The sequence below is a fragment of the Vulpes lagopus genome, chromosome 5, assembly GCF_018345385.1.
Source record: "Vulpes lagopus strain Blue_001 chromosome 5, ASM1834538v1, whole genome shotgun sequence".
NCBI lineage: Eukaryota > Metazoa > Chordata > Mammalia > Carnivora > Canidae > Vulpes > Vulpes lagopus.
In genome coordinates, this window is record NC_054828.1 from 10263903 (window position 1) to 10286243 (window position 22341).

The 22341-nt window shown below is 49.1% G+C and overlaps 1 protein-coding gene across 2 annotated transcripts in view; it reads left to right on the top strand.

Annotated features, from left to right (window-relative positions):
• TMEM184B (transmembrane protein 184B) overlaps positions 1-22341 on the top strand; it is a 50250-nt gene continuing 27909 nt past the window's right edge. For both annotated transcript variants that reach the window (XM_041755354.1, XM_041755355.1), the window contains exon 1: positions 1-146. The gene's annotated coding sequence lies outside the window, so the exon portion shown is untranslated. The remainder of the gene's footprint in view (positions 147-22341) is intronic.

Consider the following 22341-nt stretch of genomic DNA (forward strand, 5'->3'; position numbering starts at 1 on the left):
GCGGCACTCCGCTGGGCCCCGGACCCGCCGGCGGCGGCGAGACACCGGGGTTGCGGCGCCGCCCGCCCGTCCGCCCCGCCCGCAGAGTCGCCGCCGCGCGCGGTCCGCACCCGCCTCCGCCGCCGGCGCCGCCATGGGCTCCTGAGGTACCTGGCCCGGCCGGGCTCGCGCCGGAGGCCGTGAGGGGGGCGGCTGCGGCTCCCGGGGGCGGGGGCTGCTCGGGGTTGGAGAGGCCTGCGCGGGGGGCGCCCCGCGGGGCGCGTTGGCCCCGGGTCGCCGGGCGGGGAAGGCTCGAGGGGAGCCGGCCAGGCCGAGGAGGCAGGGGGCGTCCGTCGTCCGGCCCAGCCCGTCCCGCCCCCCCTCCCCGCCCTGCGGGGTCGCGGGACCGCCCCTCCAGGCCAGCGTGGCAGGCCCTCGCCCGGCGTGTAATCGGACCTGCCTGTGGGGGTGGCCGGGGGAGAGGGGAGGCGGGTGGACAGGCCCTTTGCAAGTGGGATTGTGCGAGCCCGGTGGGTGTGCTGGCGCCTGGCACCACCGGGTGGGGGAGGCATCCGTGCCCTGTGCGGGTGGCTGTGATCCGGAGGATGGTTGGCCTGGCCGGGCCTTTGGGGATGCCCCGTGCACTCACGGTGTAAGCCTTGCATACCAGTCAGCAGCTTGGAGGGGCACCGAGGATGACCTGGGGCTCAGAGGATATTTGTTGGGAAAGGGACCAAGGAGGCCGGTTTAGGGTGTGTGTATCCATCCCGTGGGTGTACATTTCCTCTCTGGGCACACCGCTTAGGTCTGGTGCTAGTTGACTCCGGGCCATGGCAAGGCAGATTTGGGGGGTGGGCATATTCTCTCTGGGTCGTGTAAGGCCAGATATCTTATACACATACGCATGGGTGTGCCTGCACACCCCGGGCACTGTGGTGCAAAGCAAGTGTTTGCACGCCTGATACCTGTGTGTGTGGTGAAGGCCATGTATTATTTATCTGACTGCTGGGCGCTTTATGTAAGGAAAGAAGCAGCAATCTGTGCCCTGGAGGCCTGTGCGCTGCAGTCAGCCCGGCAAACAAGCTCACTGCGCCTGCAGAGGAGACGCAGGTCTCAGAGGTGTGACTTCCTTCACAGGTCATGTCTGCAGCGTCCCTTCCCGTCTGTTCCTTTTCAGCATGCTTGGTGGGCCCCCTCGGCTCTGCACATCGGGACATCTCGTCAGAGGGTGCCCTGTGTATCAGTGCCGGCACCGTGGGTTGGGGAGGGCCCGCAGCCTGACCTGTGTGTCCATGTTGTCAGACCTCAGACACAAACTCACAATGCCCCTGGCTTCCAGGTACTCTCAGGTCGGTGGAGGAATCAAACTTAGAGACAAGCAATCACAACGATGTGAAAAATATAAAACAATAGAGGGAGTGCAGTGTGGGTTCATTGCTGGAAGAGGGGGAACGTGGCCAGCAGCAAAGATTCCAACACATGGGGACAGCTGAGCTGAAGCTTGAAGGATGACGAACATTTGTCTTTGGTGCTTACCACATATTTTCCCAGTTAATTTTCTCAGTGGCTGTGTGAGTACAGAACTGTTGTCATTCCCTGTGTGCAATTGAGGAAACTGAGACCCAGGGGGAGTACATGACTCACTTGTCTGTGGTCCATGGCAGGCCTAGATAGAGTCTTCCTCGAGCCAGGACCTCTCTTGCTGCCAGATCTTGCTGCCTCGTAACTGATTGAATATCTACATGACAGGCCCCATGCCAGGGGCACAGGTATCTGAAGATGAATGGATCTTGGTGCCCTAGGCCTCCCAGTCTGCTTGGGAGAAGGGTGGAGATGAATGTAGATAGTGACCTCCATTCAGACACGAGGGCCCAATAGCTATGAGGGTAGAGAAGGCACTGTGAATTCCCACCTCCTCCCTTTTGCCCCCTACACCACAGGCAACCTGGGGTGCCTTTGTGCAACCCTTGGGATTCTGGATGTGTTGTAAATTGCTCCCACATGGTGGTGGGTTAAGGAGCCCCTTCAAAGCTCTCCAAGTGGGCCAGAAGGAGACCTTCAAGGCAGAATGGGTGTGAGTGATCTCCTTGTCCTACTTCACTCCTGTTGGCCAAGTTCTATGGAGCTTGGGCTTCTGTCTGGAGGCCATTTGCTCCCCCTCTGCCTTTGAGGTTTTGTTCCTGGTTTCTGGAGAGCCAGCCCAGCTCTCTCCCCGAGAGGGGCTCAGTGCTATTTCCAGTCCCCTCTGTGCTTATTTCTCCCTGTAAATTCCCTGGAGTGGAAACAGCCTCAGTAAGGCGGAGAGTACAGCCCTTTATTGTTTTGAAACCGAGTGCCCTTCTCACTCTGTGGGGCATTTCACCTGGGGAATTGGTGTGTGAGTTGTGGAGGGCCAGCGGCTGGGCCCTGGGAGAGCTCTGTGTGAGGCCTGCCATGGGCCTTCACTGGGGCAGTGAGCACTTGCTGAAGTCCTACTGTGTGCCGGGCTCCATGCTAGGCCACCTTGGGGGACAGGGTCCTGAATGGTGGGTGGTGCCTTCTAAAAGGCTGTGGTTGGCTGAGGAAGTCCAGTGTGTAACAACTGTGTGCAAGACAGTGCTCTACTTGTGGTTGAAACAGAAGCCCTAAAAGGGTGCTGAGGACAATAGGAACAACAGCTTGTTTATTAAGCACTTACTGTGTGCCAGGCACAGTTCAGAGTGCTTTGATGAATGACTGTGTTTATTCCCCCACCACCTGGTGAGGTGGGAATACTTACCTTCCTGCTGTGCAACCAGCCAGCCTTGCAATTTCAAGCCCAGGTGGTTGGCTGAGGTGAGCTCTGAACCAGCGAGTCTGACCTCAGAGCCCATGCTCTTCCCCCGCTCACCCCAGGATATGCCAGATGTATTCCTAGAAGCCAAGTGCCCTGCACCCTGGAGGATGAGGAACCCCAGGGCGGAGTATGGAGGCCTGCGATACCTCGCCTACCAGACCTGGCTGCAGTGAGCCCCGGGCATGAGGATCTTTGAAGGCCTCACTAAGGAGTTTGAATTTGACCCCAGTGTGGCCAACAGGGAGCCCCTGAAGGTTTCACAAAGGAACTGAGTTCCTCAGTCACATGTTACACACATGTGGGACAACATTACCATGTGTCCTCCTCCTTCCCTTATTCCTACAGAGAACCCCGAGAACACCTGGCGTCCCCTCTCTCATTTTCGTTTTCCCTCAGCACGCTTTTCCCACAGGCATCCCTTTTAGGCCTTGCTGCCTTTCCCACTTCTTCCAGCAGCTTCTGGTTTTGACACCCCGTGTGATCCAGGACAGGCCCCTGGAGCCCACTGTTGTCATAGTGCCTGCCCTCAAACTGACTTCTGGGGCCGGCTGTGAAGGGGCCCCACTGAATGGGAACCCAGGTTGCTCTTGGCTCTTGCGAGACCTCACTGACTTCTCACGCCTTAGATCTGGAATGAGTGTGGGCAGCTCCCTTTCCCTATTAAGAGCTATGGTGGCTGTGCATCCTCCACATGCCCCCACGCCCAGCAGCGCCATAAATACAAGCAGATGGGAGTAGGGACGGAGCAGGAATTGGAGCCTGGGAATCTGGGTTTAACTGCAGATCCCATGTGTGAGTTCACTGGGGAGATGCCTGCTCTCCCTGCCTGCTTTGCTGGGTGTCCAGGGACCAGCATTCATGCAGCTGCTCTAGTTGCTGGGCCTCGGGGCTGAAAGACTAGGGGTTATCGCGCAAGACGTCCGCATTGGGTGGGAGCTCGGGGTGCAGGACATGAGGGGAGGAGTCAGAAGATTTCTGAATTGGAGAGGAGGCTGAGAATTCAGGAAGGGGACGAATGGTTCCTGGCAGGAGAAAGAAACGCCCTTTTGGGCCCTGGGGAGAACGGAAGATAAAGAGCCAAGTGGCCCTGGTGGCCTGGCAGAGAATTGGGAGACGTTTTAGTCTAGCTCTCTTATGAGCCCTGTGGCCTTGGGCAAGTTGCTTACCAGGTTCTAATTTCGATTCTTTAAAAATGGGGGGAAATGATGCAATTTCCTACATCTGTAAAATGGGAATAATTATAGTGCAGCCGACATGCAGCTGTTGTGACCTCATGTCTGTATGGAGCTCCATACAGCACTTGGCACATAGTATATGCTCAGCAAACACTGGCTTTTGTTGTCACTGGCTTATTTAAGAAAGAAGTATTGCTGGGATGCTGGGACACCTGGCTGGCTCCGTTGGTAGGGCTTATGCCTCTTGATCTCAGGGTCATAGTTCAAGACCCACATTTGGTGTGGAGCCTACTTTAGAAAAAAAGGTGTTTTTTTTTTTTTTGAGATTTTATTTATTTATTCATCAGAGACACAGAGGCAGAGACACAGGCAGAGGGAGAAGCAGGCTTCCCACAGGGAACCCGATGTGGGACTCGATCCTGGAACTCCAGGATCACGCCCTGAGCTGAAGGCAGACACTCAACCGCTGAGCCACCCAGGCGTCCCAAGAAAAAAACATATCTTAAGAAAAAGGAATATTCCATGTCTGTGTGTTGTGTGTTGGGCAGTGCAGGGAGCTCCCCTCACAGAGCTGAGTCCCGCTGGGAAGAGAGACAGCAAACACAGGAGCAGTGACTATTGTTGTGAGCACACTGAGGGAACATCAGGGCATTCCTGTTTGGGCAGGTGCTTTTTCTAATAAGGTGACATTTAAGCTGTTACTGAGTGTAAGGAGAGGAAGCAGGTTCCAGGCAGAGGGAACAACATGTGCAAAGCCAGGGTCAGAGTTCTTGTGTCTAAAATCATTTGGCATCTGGTCTTAGCATCTAGTGAACTCTTAATAAATATTAATTGAATGTGATCTTCTCAGCCTCAAAGAGGGCAGGAAGGGGAAGAAGTAAAGTGGAAGGGGGCTGTTGAGAGAATTGGATGGTCTCACAGTTTGGGATTTTCTTGGTTTCCCTCCCTTTGCCTCCACCGCTTGCCAAGTGGGATGCAGTATAGGTGCCTGGTGCCTAAGCCCCCAGCATTCTCTGCAGGGTCTCGTTCCTGGACCCCACTTTGCCTCAGGACTGGGCAAGGGGAGGATAGGGAGGGAGCACCACAGCAGAGGGTGTCGAGGTGCTGGAATTCAGCTGCACATACATCCAGGCGGCTGTCGTTCACCTTTCTGCTGCTACTGTTTTGGCTCAGCTGAAACCCTGTGCTAGGGCAGAACTTAGAAGGATAATTTGTGGCCTCTGGTTGGTCATTTCCAGACTTGGGTTACCAGTGGCTCGTTGTCTGGTACAATGCCTTGTACAAAGTTGGTGCTGAAATAGTTGTCGACTACACAAATGAATGGCTGGGTAAGTTAATGTCATTGCCACTCGGGATAAAGCTGGAATTATTCTTGAGAAGTGATGGATATTAAAGGCAGGATTAATCAGAACAGGATTGTGGATCAGAGCCGAGCTTCCATCAGGAGCCAATGAGACACATGGGACAGCCTGGGGTCTGGGAGGTCTCGGACTTTTGCGGAGAGGCAGGAAGCCCCACAGTCACTCCTTTTCCTTCTCTGCTAGGGTTGAAGCCAGAGGGGGAAGATCCCACCCAGAAAACCTTTGTGCCTGACCTGCGTCACTTCCAGCTCTACTATATTTTAAAAAGTCACATGTAAATAATTGAGTATTTAATGGAAAGTTGCAGGGTTAATCTTAGTGTTTAGCCTTTGAAAAACAATAGGCTTCCCTGGTTTTGAAAGAAGTACTTGTGGATTGTAGTGAACTTGTAACACAGGAGGTTGGTGTGTAAGACTAAAAATCCCCCCCAATTTCATAACCAAGAAATAATCACTGTTGATTTGGGCATATTTCCTTTATAGGTATAATCCTGCATTATCTCATTGTTCACATAACACCAGGTCATAAGCATTTACCGGCAAAATTATTAAGTTAGTCATAGAGTTGAAAGAGTCACAGAAGTTAAAAACCAGAACCCCTGGTGCTGTTTTCAAGTATCTGTGGGAAAGATGACGTCCCCAGCCTTTTTGCTAGATGGCATTATGGCCATGAGTGGCAAGCAGAGAACTACATGGAAGTCAGAATTGGAGTGATGACCTTGGGCAAGTACCTGCCCTTTTGTGGAGCTACTTGTAACCCCCCTGCTCACCTCCTGGGTGCCACAAGGCTCAGGTGAGGTCCCTAGGTATTGAGCCAGACCAGGTCATGTGAAGATGGATGGAGAAGGGATTTGTGCGTGCATGTGTGGCTTCTTTTCCAACCTGACATTTTTTCGGTGATCTTCCTGAAGGACTCAGGTCTCCTTGCTGGATCTCCTCCCATGATCTGTGGAACCTTGTGGCTGAGACCGTGGCTGGTCCCAGGACAGCTGTCCCTGCTAGCTCACCTCAAGAAAATGAGTGGGGGGATCCCTGGGTGACTCAGCAGTTTGGCAACTGCCTTTGGCCCAGGGCGCGATCCTGGAGTCCTGGGATCTAGTCCCACGTCAGGCTCCCGGCATGGAGCCTGCTTCTCCCTCCTCCTGTGTCTCTGTTTCTCTCTCTCTCTCTGTCTATCATCAATCAGTCAATCAATCAATCAATCTTTAAAAAAGAAAAAAAAAAAAAATGAGTAGGATGAAACCTCTAGAAGTTGCTGTATCTGTCACCCTGAAAGGATTTTCAGATCAGACAGCCTGCCCACTCTGGAGGACATTGTGAAGTTTACTAACTTTATTTTTCTCCTGCTACAACTGTAGATAGCCTGCCCCCAGAGAAGCCCTGTCCTGCTGGGAGGTGGCTGAGAACCTCTGCTTTGCTAGGCAGTGCTGTTCCCCAAAGCCTTCTGGGTCACAATTTACAGGAAAGCTCTGAGGGAAAAGGAGCTAACCCCATGGCTACTGGTACCGTAGCCACTGGCATAGCCTCTTGCTCTTTGCCTGTAGCACCTGTGTTTTTATTCTGTCTAGAACAAACGGAATCTGGGATTCCATCAACAGTCATATTGGGTGCCTGCAAGGCACAACAATGGATACTGGTGAAGAGATGTGTATGAGGATATTACTGCTTAACTAATATTAATATATTAATACCAAGATTACTAATCCTCACCAGAATTCGTGTAGGCCTTTGTGGTTTGCAAATTACATTTCACATAAACTATTTCATTTAATCCTCCCAATGACCCTGGAGCCTTGGAAGAATTATTGTGCCTATTTTGTAGCTGGATAGAGTAAGGCTCAGGAGGGTGAATTTGCCTGAGATCGTGTGGAAGGAAGCTTGCAGGTCTTCGATTTTTGAATCCTTTGCTGCTCCGAGTGGCCCCCCAGGCACAGCTGGGCCCTTGGAGCCTGCAGTCCCACCTCCAGATGCCCAGCAGGTGGATTTGCCAGCTAGACTTGGGAGGTGGGCTAATAGAGGATCAGATTGAAGCTCCCAGGATGGAGTGAGGGGCTTCTGGGGACTTAGGGGCCAAGGCTCTCTGGTGGAAGGGCAGCTTGACCTGGGAGCTCTGCTGGTCAGTGGAGGTTGGCGGGTGGAGCAGTAGGGGAAGGCTGTCTAAGCCTTGAATACACACACACACACACACACACACACACACACACACACACGGGTGGACATACAGGCAGGTGAGTCGAGGAGGGGAGGCTGAGTGAGCTTTCCCAGGGCGTTCCCCGCCTCGCCTCCAGGAAGAGGAAGTACATCTCTACATGAGTTTGTGGCTTTTAACATATAGCATATGTGAGCATCTAGATTTACCAAAACAAAGAAAATTGATGTACTGTGCTTTTGTTAGAAAAATTTTAGTAGCAATAACCTCAGTGCATTTAAGTGTGGTTTGATTTGTAGGTGTTCCCGGCCCTCCAGTCATGTTGGAGCAAAGCATTGGCTGGAAACAGGAAGGTTGGTGAAGGTTCCTCCTCTCCAAAGCTGTCTTTGGTTTGCCAAGAGGCACTCCTGTTCTGTTGGGGGCAGAAGATCCATTTCATTCCCAGTTTTCCATAGTGGAGCTGGATTTATGGAGGTGGGAGGAAGTCCTGCCCTGGCTGCTGTGTTTACCCAGCTGTCCTCACAGGGAGGACACTAGGGATCCAGAGGCCTGCCTCCATCCTCCACCAGCTGCCCACATGAAGAGTGAAGTATAGGTGGCTCCTGCAGTCAGGCATACGTTATGTAACAGGACCATGGTAGGCACGGCAGTGTTACAGAGTGAGCGTGTCTTTGTGTGGCTGTGGTGTCCCTGCAGCCTTTGCAGGGAAAATAGCAAAAGGTGCTTATCACTCATTTGGGATGGCCAGGCTGGAAACACTGGATCCTCTCAGGCTCTCCATTCCCACCTGCTCCTGCTAGGCCTGCCTCTGGGGTAAACTCTGTGGCCTATTCCCCCCTGAGCCCTGGCACTTATGCCCAGGGAGACCAATTATGGCTGGGTGTCCTGGTGACTCCAGTCACTGTCCACCTTCCTACCTGTCCTGGAATCAGGGCATCTGAGCCTGTCTACGCTGGGAAAGGCCGAGGGGCTGAGCAGGTCTGGCCCTTCACTCAGATGAAGTACAAGTGGACCAGGGCATTGGCTGAGTAGGGGCTGATTCAGGTCCAGAACCATCTCCTGACCCAGTGCTCTGTTGAATGGGGCTTTGTTCTACTCTTTCTTCATCAGGGCACTCTTAAAAACTATACACTCTAAGTATTTTTCCTATTAATCAGGCTTGTTTCTTAGATGGGGATTTATTATTTTTTTAAGATTTTATTTAAGAGTGAAAGAGAACACAAGTGAGGTGGAGGGTCAGAGGGAGAGGGAAAAGCAGACTCCCCGCTGAGGAAGAAGCCTGATGTGGGGCTCTATCCCAGGACCCCGGGATCATGACCTGAGCCAAAGGCAGATGCTTAACCAACTGAGCCACCCAGGTACTCCTTAGATGAAGATTTAAATGTATCCTGTCTCTCTAGCAACATTTTCAAAATTAGGGAACGTTATACATTTTAACCCAGCAGTTGGACTTCTAGGAATTCATCCTACAGATGTTTTAATTTCTGTGCAAGATAATTTATTTGAAGATTAGTCATTGCTGCCTTATCTGTACTAGGAAAAGATTGGAAAGAATCTAATGTCCGTCTGCAGGGGGCCAGGAACAAATAATGCTCTGTTGGAATCATGGAATACTGTGCAGCTATGGAAAATAAGGTGGAAGTTCCATGCATGGATACGGAGCAGTCACCAAGATAGATTGCTGTGAGAGAAGGAGGTGGAGGGTGATGTGTCTGGTATGCCTCTGTCCATGTAAAAATAAAGTGCATTTGCTTATGTGTGTACATAGGGTCTCTGGGGTCTGCAAGAAGATGGTGGTCTTGGTGCCTGTGGGATGGGGCTGGTGCTGGGAGGCTATTCACTAGAGATCCTTTGAGCCATTTGAGTGCTGAATCATGGGAATATATGACTTTTTCAAAAAATAAATAAAATTAAGCGACAAGAACTATAAGACTGTATCCTTATATCTCAGCCAGTGCAAGAAGGTCAAGTCTCCAGCCATTCCTTCAAGGTCCTGCCAGGTTCACTCAGGCTCCTGCCACCATCTAATCAAAAATACATACTTGGGGGCACCTGGCTGGCTCAGTCTGTAGAGCATGTGACTCTTGATCTCTGGGTCCTGAGTTTGAGCCCCTCACTGCACATAGAGTTTACGCATGTTTGGGTCGCCAGAGGGGACCAGGTATGAAGGTTTGGATGTTTCTTGGTAAACTGACCCCCTAACCCCAGCCTTGGAGAAAGTAGTTACCTCCTTCTTCCGAAACACTGCTTGCTGTTGGCTGGCTTGTCATTTTAAATCCTTGCTTGGATATGCTCACTTCCTGACCTCCAAAACTGGCAAGGCTTTCCCACTTACAGCAAAAATAAAGTCGAACTCAGCCCTGGGCATTGTAGGCCTTCTTTCCTGGGCCCCTTTTTCTTCTTCTTCTTCTTCTTTTTTTTTTTTTTTTTTTTAAGGTTTTATTTATTTATTAGAGACACAGAGACAGAGAGAGGCAGAGACACAGGCAGAGGGAGAAGCAGGCTCCATGCAGGGAGCCTGACGTGGGACTCAATCCCAGGTCTCCAGGATCACGCCCTGGGCCAAAGGCAGTCGCAAAACCGCTGAGCCACCCAGGGATCCCCCAAGATTATATTTTTTAAGTAATGTCTACACACCCAACATGGGGCTCAAATACAAGAGTCACGTGCTCTTCTGACTGAGCCAGCCAGCTACTGCTGGGCGCCTTCCTGAGTCACTCTTGACTATTTGCTTTTTCTTCGCTCACCTCGACTTCCCACCTCCATGCCTTTGCTCACACAGGTCCCCGTCCCTACCTGCCCCCACACACATCAGCAGGCTCCTCTCCACGTGCTGAATCCTGTTTGCCTTGCAAGGCCTAGCTCAGTTTCCACCCTGCAGGGCCCTTTGATCCCCATGGCCTCTTTATCTGCTCCTCTACGTTCATGTTGTGTCCTAGGTATCTGATTCCCAGCTTCAGGCTCCTTTAAGAGCCAAGTCCATGAGGGACTGGAAGCTATTGGGGGCAGAGCCTAGGGCATATCTGCAAACCCTGGGGCTCAGGCAGTGGGTAGGCCCAACCTTGGGGCAAGAGTAACACCAGTCTCAGACCTGAGCGCACCACACCTCTCGAGTTCTTTCCACGAATCCTCCAGAGAACCCATGAGGTGTGGCTACTGTGATTCTCCCTTAGAGAAGAGAAAGTGGGGCCAAAGTCTTGGACAGCAAGACGTTGGATCTGGACACCAGACCAGCCACCTCCAAGTCCTATGTTGAATCAGTTCTTTTCTGTCTCCTCCCCCAAATCACGAGTAATGCTGATACCCGTGGCTGACCCTCACTACCAGTCTCTCTGGCCCCAGACAGCCCTGTAGTATTGGAGTGTATTTTCTTCCCCACCAGGCTGTAAGCTCTTAAAGGATCAGTATCTAGTCTGAGATACCCTTTGGATTTAGCATACAGAGGGTGCTCAAAGGTAAATATTTATACTTTTAAAGGTTTTAAGGAGGTTAACTTACTTTACCTATAGTAAAGTACACTAGTCTTAGGCCTACAGCACTATTTACAGGCCTATTTCCATTTATAATTACCTGTATAAATCTCATTCAGATCAAGCTGCAGAACACCCTCGGAACCCAGAAGGCTCCCTGGGGCCTCCTCCCAAGGTAACCACTACTCAATACCTCATCACCAGTGACTAGTTTTGCCTGGTTTTGACCTTTGTGGAAATGGAAGCCTATAGAAAAGACTGTGAGATAGCAGTGCTGTGTTCTTCCCTGCTGTGGGGGAGTCCACCATTTGAATGTATCCCCATTTATGTATTCACGCTCCTGAGCATGGGCAGTGGGGCTGTGTCCAGCCTTTTACACAGGGCTGCTATGAAGGCTCTTGTCTGTGGGACATGTGCACTCACTGGGTGTATATATGCCTAGGGAGGAATGCTGGCTCACCCCACTCAGAATGTATTTGTGTGAGTGAAATCCAGGTTGGATTTTTTACCCAGGCACCTGGGGTCAGAAGCTGGGTTCCTTGCTCAAGGGGCACCAGAGGTTGGGGCAGGTTCAGGGGGGTCTCATTTAGACAGCTTGCTCCCACGGGGCAGTAGGACAGTTGAGGTTCAAGGTTCTGCATCTGAAAGGCATCCATGTGTGCAGTGCTGAATGGGGTGTAGGTGGCTGGGGAGGTGGTCACATTTAAGGGGACGCAGCATCCAGCTAAAGAGGCATTGGCCCATCTGTTCACAGTTTGGGAGAAAACTAGGGTGATCATGATTTGGTCTCGCATGTATTTAAGAAAAAAAAAAAAAGCTTAATTACAAGGCTGAATTAAGTCAGCCTTTGCTGAAGAATTTTGGATAACTTTGTTGTTCCCTTATATTTCTGCCCCTACCCCTAAGTGAAGGATAGCTACATGATTGGAGGATTTTTCTTTCGTGGTTGGGAGGTTCATGGGAACTTGGCCCTGGGAGAAGGGGGAGAGATGAGGAGCCACTGGAGTGGCCTGGCTTGTGGGTGTTGATTGAAGGGAGTGGGGCTGAGAGAGATGCTGCCTTTCGGGAGGACACGTGATCCTTTTCCCAGAGGCTACCCAGACAGAACTGCCCAGCCTCTGGTGCTCTGTCCCTCTAATCCCGTCTGGAGAAGGGCCAGGCTGTGGGCTGCTGACCTGCTCCGATGTGGGTCAGCCTCCCCCTAGAAGGCAGCCCCCCACCCTTCTGAAGTTCACCGAGCCAAATGGCCCATGGAGGCAGGAGGGCTGCTGTCACTTCCCGATGCCAGGGTGGGGGCAGAGTGGCAATGCCAATTAGCAACTCCTGAGTCGGTTTTTACGTAGTGAGCTATGTTAAGATGGAAGATTATCCTCCATATATATATATATATATATATATATATATATATAGAGAGAGAGAGAGAGAGAGAGAGAATAAATGGATTCTCCATATATATATGTGTGTGTGTGTATATATATAAATTAAATACATTCAACAAAAATCTCTTCTAGGCTGTGTTAATATTCTGGAGACGTGCACGCGAACAGGTTGCCAGCTTTGCTTGGGCTCTGTGAGTGTGTGACAACTGCCCGAGTGAGCACTTCATGGCCACGGCTCAAAAGGGCTTGGATCTGAAACTAATGAATGAAAATATGACCTCAGAAGGTATAAAAAAGAGCAAACAAGCAGGGACAGGACAGGCCTGGGTCTCGGAGACTGCTGGGCCTGTGTACTGTTAGCCTGACTGAAGATGAAGTGGCTCTAAAATAGGAGAGTAAAATAAAATAAATAAAATAAAATAAAATAAAATAAAATAAAATAAAATAATAAAAAAATAAAATAAATATAAAAAATAAAAAAAATAAAATAAAATAAATAAAATAAAAAAAAATAGGAGAGTAATTGTGATAGCTCACTTCACACAGGGCCATGCCTGGTACTTAGGGCTTTCCCGTATCACCCTGTTCACTCCTCACAGCTCTGTCCCAGACAGGAGTGACACCCCATTTCACAGGTGGGGAAGCTGAAGCAAGGAGTGTTTGTATAACCTACCCTGGGGTGCAGAGCTAGTAAGTGGTGGGGCAGGGAGTCAAGGCCAGGCTGTCCCCCTGCATAATCCATGGCTGGCTGATGGCGCCCAGAAATCTGTGGACCTGATGGGTCAGAGAGGGCAGTGTATGGAGCAAATGACGTTACCCTCCCCGCCCCCACCCAGCCTCTGTTTCCTCATCTGTAAGCTACAGGCGTTACTTTCCTACAGTTTCTGTGACAAATTGCCAGAAACTTAGTGACTTAGTGACACAAATTTATCATCCTACAGTTTTGAGGTCAGAAGTCCAAAATGGTAATTCATGAGCCAAAATTAAGGTGTTGGCAGGGCTGTACTCCTTCGGGAGAATCTGTTTCCTTGCCTTTTCAAGCTTCCAGAGGCCACTTGCATTCTTTGGCTCAGGGCCCCTTCCTCCATCCTCAGAGCCAGCAGCCTGGCATCTTCATGTCTCCTGGCTGCTCCCGTTTTCATACTGCCTCCTTCAGATGCTCAGCCCCCTGCCTCCCTCTCACGAAGGCCCCTGTGATTATATCCTGCCTACCCAGATAAGCCAAGATCCTCTCGGTGGCCTTTATGTAGTCACACCTACAGTGTCCTTTTGCCATGTCAGGCAAAATATTCATGGGTTCAGGGGTTTGGGATGTGATGTCTTTCAGGGGGTGTATTACTCAGTCTTTGACACAGGAAATCTAGGGTAGCAGCAAGGTATCCCTCAACATGAAGTGGAAAGGACTTTGAAATGGCAAGGTGTTCTTTGAAACCCCTAACTTCCAAACCACATGACTGAGCTTACCAAGAGCTTTGTGACTCTTCTGGAAGACGAGGGTATCTTCAGGAGGGAGTTAGCCAGAATACATCTTGCTTAGAGAAGGATGGGATAGGTGCTGTCTTAGGGAAGTGAGCATTCACGGTACTCTGGGTGCTTTTTTAGGGCTTGGCTTTATTATTAGGCCTTACCAAGCCTGCCTGGATTTTACTCAAGACCCCTCACTTCTCTATATTCTAGTTCTGTGCTCTCAAGCACTCTTCTGGCAACTGGTTCAGCTTGCCTAGGCCCCTGATATGAGATGAAGATGACGTTCATAAATTGTCACTCCTCCCTTTGCTTATGGACTGGGTCTGCCCAACACTGTTCCCCTGATCTTCTGAAGCCTGGCTTTCTGACCCACAGGGTGAGTTCATCCAGCCCTGTGCTCTGGTGACTCAACGGGGCTCTGCATTCTGATGCTCCCTGTGGCCTCTCAGGGGCCTGGATGCTCCAACTGCAACAAGACCCACCTCACCCAGCTGGCAGGAGGGCCTTGTCAATCTAGAGAGTGGCAGGTGCTCTGTCAATCAGGCTGTACCACCCCCACCCCATCCCCCATCTTTAACAGGGACCGGATACAGAAATTCTGCTCTGGCACATTCCACATGCCCACATATTGTCTCCATGCCTCTGTTCAAGTTTTTCCCTCTGTCCCCTAAGCAGTCATTCAGTAAATAATTTTCTCCCATGGTGCCTGATCCCTGCCCTCGTGGAGCCCAACTCCCAAGGCCTTAGGGGAACAGATCTAATCACAGTGGTAAAAGCTCTGGAAGACCGGGGAGGATGTGCCTTGAGCAAACTGTAATGGGGTCAAAGGAGGTGAGATCTGTCAAGACTGATGGGGACAACAGTCTGTGGGTGGGAGTGAGAGAACGTTCCACTCGTTGGAGTTGGTGTGGTGGTGGATGGAGGGCACCACAGACATTCTGAGTTGGAAGGAACTACAAAGGGCAAACACTCATCCAGTTCCTCCCTTTATCCAGTCAAAGCATATTGCGGATGAACTGTGCCCAGGCCTTGAGACTGGTGCTGGGATATGAGATGTGACCTCTGACCTCCAGGAAGTTGCAGGCTAGTTGGGGAGAAGATAGGTAAGAGCAAACTACCCAGCAGAGGTTCTTCAGTCAGTGTTCCTGCCCCAGGGGACCACAAGCTTCGTTTGATTGGGAGCTTCCTTATTCTAGAAGCTACATAATATTGCTAGATTGTTCTAGTTGTAAAAACCTCTCCATCTTCACAGACTCATCTTCCTGTTGCTGCCACAAGGTGGACTGGGTCATATCCTGTTGGAGCTCATTGACCAAGTCCCTTTGCCCTCCTTGATGTGGCCTCTCCAGTTTGGAAGATGTGTGTGAGACCATGTGATGCAGCCCCCATCCTCTGCCCTCACCCAGCCCATCCCTCTCTCCAACCAAAGGTCCAGGTCCTTCAGCCACGCTCTGGAAAGTGCCTATGGTAGAGGAGGGGACCAAGTGATGGAAAGCTTATGGTATGCAGCAGGTGGCTTCATGCCAGACAATCAGCTGATTGATGGATTCTTTTCTTCCAAATCCCTACTATGTGTCTGACACTGTGCCAGGCTAGAGACAGATGACTCAGGTATGGGGAGACAAGAACAATGTCCCAGCTGACCTTTTAGTGCTGTGGAGTGAGCACAGTATGGCTGAGTGGGAGTAGGCTTGCCCTCAAGTGAGGCCGTGATGCTTAGGGTGACTTGTGAGTGAAGAGTTGGCTTTCCCCATAAGGACCAAGGCAGAAGGGAAGGCTTATTGGCACAAGCAGGGGCCACAAGTGTGTAGGGACCCTCTGGGAGGAGGCAGGGCGTGGGGTGGGGTGAGGGTGAGGCTGGGACTCAGCTGCCAAGGGCCCTGGCATCTCTGCAGAGGGGTCAGAACTACTCCATCGGCCATCAGATCCTGAGACGTTCTTAAAGGATCTTAGGTCAGGAGGAGGGACATAGTTCTGCCTGAAAATAAGGTAAGAAGTAGACCATGCTGGATTCCTGCTGCTTCGAGCATCAGCTTCCCTGCAGCTCTGGAGGGCAACCCGGGCCCCCACCTTTCTGGAATCCAGAACGCTCGAAATCCCAAAGGTTCTTTTAAGCCTACAGCAAACTAATTTTGTGGCAAAACTCTGACCTGAATTGATGTGAGACTAATTATGTTCTTTAAAAATATCTCATGTTTCTCTATGGAAATACTATGTATTTGATTTTTGGGTGCTGCCCGTTCCCCTTGGAGGAGTCACTCTGCATACCATATACAGCACTATAATCCTTTCTAAATCTGGAAGAACCCTGAATTCCTTAACTCATTGGGCTGAAGAGCCTTGGCCGCAACATGGTGCACCCAGGAAACAAGTTCAGAGACACCCAGGCACCTGCCCAGTCACAGCTGGGTGGCAGCGCCAGGATTCCAGCTCAGTTTCCCTGACTCAGAGTCTAGGACAAAGTACGGACTGTGGCCTGGCATCTTCACAGCCTCCGGTTGGCGTGCAAGTGAGGACACAGGTGTGGAGCTACCTGGTCAGCAGGTGGGCCACTGGGAGAGAGGTGGACCAAGCCTTGACTGTGCTTTGTGTCTGCCTCAGCCTGGGATAGAAGGAGCCGGGCCCGATAGCAAGGGGAGGCGTAAGGACCCAGGGGCAGAGGATCAGGGGAGAAGAGGGAGCCCTGTCAGCGACTAGCTGTACCCTTCACACTTTTCTTTACTCACGCATCCCCCTCAGTAAAAAAACGTTTTGGGTATGTATCCCCAATACCTGCATATTGCTCTATACGTGTATTACCTTACTGTTTGACCTTATGTTGTATTATATCATAAAACCTATGTCAAAGATAGAAATCAAGATGAGCTAAAAGATGTAATCCTTAAGTTTTTTTGTTTTCTTGGTGATACAAAAAACCTTCTGGCTTCATATGCTTGATTATTTTCAGATGTGCTTTAATGCTCTGTGAGAGAGTGGTTGGGGGGGCTGGCTCTGTGTTCAGTCTGTTTAGCTCTCTGGTTTTAGTGGCTGCCCTCTCTGAAAAAGATCCCTGCCTGAGACACGTAGCTGCACATGGAGGAAACGCATCACTGGCTTTCTTTCTAAATTGGGTTACTCATTTTTCCATCCTGTCCACTGTGTATGCAGAGGATTTGTTGAAATTTGGCTAGTACATTTCCATCCTTCCTGATGCCAATCAGATGTTTTTGTCAACTAAATGGAAGGTATTTTATTTTAAAGTTCTTAACGCATGAGTCCAAAACCTACTCAAATGCTTTGGAAATTTTTGAGCAGATTAGAAAATTCTGTTACGTAGGTTTTTAGGAGTTCAGACATGAGAGTTTTTGTAAGTCACAGACTTAATATTGTTTTTGGTGACAAAATCCTATGACAGTAGAAACATTTCCAATGTTTCCGAATATGCTTTTCCAGAACAAATGCCCCGCCAGCCTCAGTCTCTTCTAAAAGAGCAGTTCCTTTCTCATTTGTTGTGATAACATGCCTTTCCCACAAAGGGACATTTTAAATGTGTTTAAAGATGTTTCAGAAACTTAACTGGGAACCGTATCCCTGACAGCCAGTGGTGATAGAAAAACGTGGACAGATGCAGAAGTTTTTTTGTGAAAGAAAGATGTGTTGAACTAAGTTGTTAGGTTTGACAGGTCTTTCTGATTGCTTTTCTACAAGATAACTAGTAAATCTCTGAAACAGACAATTTCCTGAGTCACTGCCCATCTCATTACAAATTTTGTGGAAAATTCTGTTCTACCATCTAAAGCTTTTTACTGTGGAAATTTCAAACACAGAAGAAGAGCAAATAGTAGAATGGATTTCTGCCTATTGGTCACTCAGCTTCAACAGCAAGGAATGTCCTGCAGTCTTGCTGCCCTGTCCCTCTTCACCTTTTAAACAGTGAATCCCAGAAGTCATGTTATTTTCACCCTTAAATAATTCAGTATGCATCTCTATTTGATAAGGACCTTTAAAAAATAACTTTTTTTTTTTTTTAAGATTTTGTTTATTCATTCATGAGAGACAGCGAGAGAGGCAGAGATACAGGCAGAGGGAGAAGCAGGCTCCATGCAGGTAGCCGAACGCAGGACTCAATCCCAGGTCTCCAGGATCTGGCCCTGGGCTAAAGGTGGCGCTTAACTGCTGAGCTACCCAGGCTGCCCAAAAAATAACTTCTTATGGGGCACCTGTGTGATTTAGTTGGTTATGCTTCTGACTTTGGCTGAGGTCATGATCCCAGGGTCATGGGATTGAACCCCACAGTGGGCTCCCTGCTCAGTGGGGAGCCTGCTTCTCCCTCTCCCTCTCACCCCCCCTCATTTTCTGTCTCTCTCTTAAATAAATAAAATCTTAAAAAAATAAAAAACTTGTTTTATTTTGAAATAATTATAGGTTCACGGGAAGTTGCAAAAATAGTACTCCAGGTCCCATATGCCCTGCTCTCAGTAGTGACATCTTGAATTGCTGTAGGACAATTATCAAAACCAGAAGTAGACTTGAGCACAATACTATTAACTAGACTACAGACCTTACTCAATTTTCACTGTTCGTGTGTGTGTATGTGTTTGTGCATGTGTATGTGACTGTATACAGTTTTATCACCTATAGACTCTTGTAGCCACCACTATCAAGATATAAGGGATCTCATCACCTGGAGAGAAGTCCCTGTGCTACCCTCTACCTGTGCACACACCTTCCTTGCTGTCGTCTGCCAACCACGAATCTGTTCGGCATCTTTATAGATTTGCCATTTTGAGAAAGTTATATATAAACAGAACAAGACAGTATGTGACCTTTAGGGATTGGTTCTTCTCAGTAAATGGAATGCCCTTGAACTCCTTCCAGATTTCTGCCTGTATCAATAAGTTTGTTGCTCTTTATTGCTGAGTAGTATTCCATGATCTAGATGTACTGGAATTTAACCTTTCTTTGCCCGTTGAAGGACATTTCGATTGTTTCCAGGTTTTGTCAATTATACATACGACTGCTTTGGACATAAGCATATAGGGTTTTGTGTGGGCATGCATTTTCATTTCTGTAGGATAAATGTCTAAGAGTGATTACTGGGTTATATGGTAAATGGCATGTTAATTTTGTAAGAAACTACCAAACTGTTTTCCAGAGTGGTTCTACCATTTTATATTCCTACCAGGAATGTATGTAAGAGCTAGTTTCTCTGCACCCTTGCCAGCTTTTAATGTTGTCTCTATTGTATTAACATATATATAGTGATGGCTTGTGGTTTAGTTTGCATTTCGCTAATAGCTAACAACATTGAACAGCTGTTTATGTGTTTCTTGTCCATGTATCCTTCTTGAATGGAATGTCCTTTCATATCTTCTGCCCATTTTCTTTTTCTTTTTTTTCTTTTTTAGGATTTTCTTTATTCATGAGACACAGAGAGAGAGAGGCAGAGACATAGACAAGAGGGAGGAGCAGGCCCTTCGCAGAGAGCCCAATATGAGATTCGATCCCCGGACCCAGGATCACACCCTGAACTGAAGGCAGACACTCAACCGCTGAGCCACCCCAGCGTCCCCTCTGCCCATTTTTTTTTTACTGTTTTTGTTTGTTTGTTTGTTTGTTTTACTGTTGAGCTTGAGCATTCTTGCTATATTCTAGATGCTTGCCATTTGTTAGATATGTGTCTTCAGGGGCGCCTGGATGGTGCAGTCAGTTGGGTGCCTGCCTTTGGCTCAGGTCATGATCTCAGGGTCCTGGGATAGAGCCTCACATTGGGCTCCCTGCTCAGTGGGGAGTCTGTGTCTCCTCCCTCTTCCACTGCCCCCCTGCCCTGCTGTCTCTTGCTCTCTCTCAAATAAATAATAAAATCTTTAAAAAAAAAAAAGATATGTGTCTTCTAAAACTTTATAGTCTTGCATTTTACCTTTAAATCTGTGATTCATTTTGAATTACCTTTTGGGGATGCTGGGTGGCTCAGCGGTTGAGCACCTGCCTTTGGCTCAGGGTATGATCTCCGCGCCCCACCCCGCCCCGGTCCTGGGATCAAGTCCCACATTGGGCTTCCTACATGGAGCCTGCTTCTCCGTCTGCCTGTGTTTCTGCCTCTCTTTCTCTCTGTGTCTCCCATGAATGAATAAATAAATAAAATTTAAAAAAAATTACTTTTTGTATATGGTATAAAGTTTTAAGTTAAGGTTTGTTGTTTTCTGCCTCTGGATGTCCAGTTGTTCAGTACTGTTTATTGAAAAGATGATTCTTCCTTCGTTGATAAGGATGTTTATATCCACCATGCCATGATCATGCCTAATGCCTAATGTAACTGACAAGAATTCCTGTGTGTTACCTATTTCAAAGATGTCTTTTCATCACTGGTTTGTTAGCATTAGGATCCAGTAAGGTCCACATGTTGCATTTAGTTATGTCTCGTGAGTATTCTTATAACAGCCCTCAAGCACCTTTGTTTATAAGCCACTGATTTTTTGGTGAAATCGAGTTATTTGTCCTGTAGACTATCCTGTACTCTAGATTTGGCTGCTGCTTCCTCATGATATCATTTTTTTAAACGTATTTTTTTAATGATATCATTTAGTGTGTTCCACTACCCTGTGTATTTCCTGGATACTAGTAGTAGCTCTGGAGGCTTGTTTTGGTCCCATTTCACTTTGGGGCAAAGGTCCTTCTTAGGTGGTGCCGTGTGCTCCCCATGCATTCCATCAGAGACTGGAAACTTCTCTCAGCCCCATGTTGGTGATGTTGATCTTGACTGTGGGGTCAGAGTTTGACTTGCCCAGACTGCTTGTTAGCTAGGGGGTTTTATCATCCATCGAGGATCCATATCTATGTCCAGTATGTCCAGTATTTGCATTAGGAGTTGCAAAATGGTCATTCTGTTTCTATTAATAGGACCTCTGTAAAGTACTGTATGCCCTCAGCCATTCTGAGGTTACCCTGAAATATTATAGATGGGAAACCGAGGTTCTCAGAGATGAAGTCACTTGTCCAAATTTGACATGGTGGAGTCTGGAGGAATCCTGTTGGGTGGCCACAAAGCTGAAGCTTGGTTATGCTACTTAATTAAACACTCTGCCCCAAAGTCCCTGCCACTTTGAAGCCTTCCCTGGCCCTCCCCCCAGCCTTGGCCATAGCTATTGATGTCACTCGAGTGTGAGAGGACAGGACCCCAGTGACTGTCCCCCATTCCCAGCACACACACTGTGAACAGCTTGTGCTGCCTCAGGCCCTGGGGGCAAGTGAGTCCCCAGGGATCAACACCCTCAGAGGAACTGCCCTTACCTGTTTCTTGGTGCCAGGGACCTTGTGTCTGTGAGTCAGAATATTAATTCATGTGTTTTGGGGGGATATCATGAAAATCCTGGAATCCTTTGGTGTTACCCAGGGGCTGTAAAACCAGTTTCCACCTCATTTTCCTCTTCTCTTCGATGTAGTTAATATTACTTACTTCAAAGTTGCTAGGGCAAAAAAAAAATCATGAGACGATGCTAGGGAAAACAATTTGTAAATCATGAGTACTGCCTGGAGTCAAGTAAAGAGCTAGTGAACAAACCAGAAGCACAGTGAGCTCGGTAGGACCCCAGAGCCCTTCCAGCTTCAGCTGCCCCTCCCTGCAGAGGACCGACCTCCCCTTTCTGCAAAGAGCATCTCGGGCCTGCTAGACAGGACTACATCCTGGAAGGAGGCTCTGGAGTGGGAGGGGCTGCTTTCGTGGGGGCCCCCACTTGGCAGGTGCGGGGGTGACAATGTGTTTATAGGACTGGGTTCTAATCCTAGCCCTGGTTTTGGGGCAAGTTGTCCACCCTCTCTGAGTAGATTTCTGCCTGTGAGCCAGCTGACCTACATGGGGGATGCCAGGGTCTCTCTGGGGTTGGAAAGGGGGCACTTGAGTGGCAGACACGCAAAGCTCCAGGAAGAAGCTGGGCCTAGAGCCTTTACCCAGCTTCCACAGCCGAATAGCCTCCCTGGCGCAGGTCCCCTCCCCGTGGGCAGGGTCAGCTCAGCAGTGCCCCTGTGTGGGCCTCCCAACACTGCTTCTGTGGTGGACAAAACAGCCTTTGACACACCAGCCTGCCTTTGCTTGGAAGCTGGAGATTTAGGAGTATTTGTACTTCCTCTAGGCATCCCCCTCCCCCCTAATTCCTAGTGTTTATTCATTTAATTTGGGATGATAGACAAAGATGATGATTTACAACCCAGATCTTCTTTTTTAAAGAAGTATTTCTGTCACTGGTTTCCAATTTTGCAACCATACTTATAGGAGCTATTCTTAGACTTGTCGCTGTTTCTTTTTCAGAGCTCGCCACCAGTCTTTATATAGACATCTTCTCCAGTTTTGAGTTTCTTTATATAGATGCCTTCTCCATTTTTTATTTTAAATCAGATTCATCTCTTGGTCAGTATGTTAGAGATCACTTATTTTCAAGGGAAAACAGAAATGCAAAGGGCTCTCCTAGGGTAAAAATTTAGAGCTAAGAGGGGATGTGGTGCAGGTGGGGGCAGGGGATGCTGGAGACATATGGGAGGGACCAGGGGCAAAGCCAGGAGTGTGGGGACACA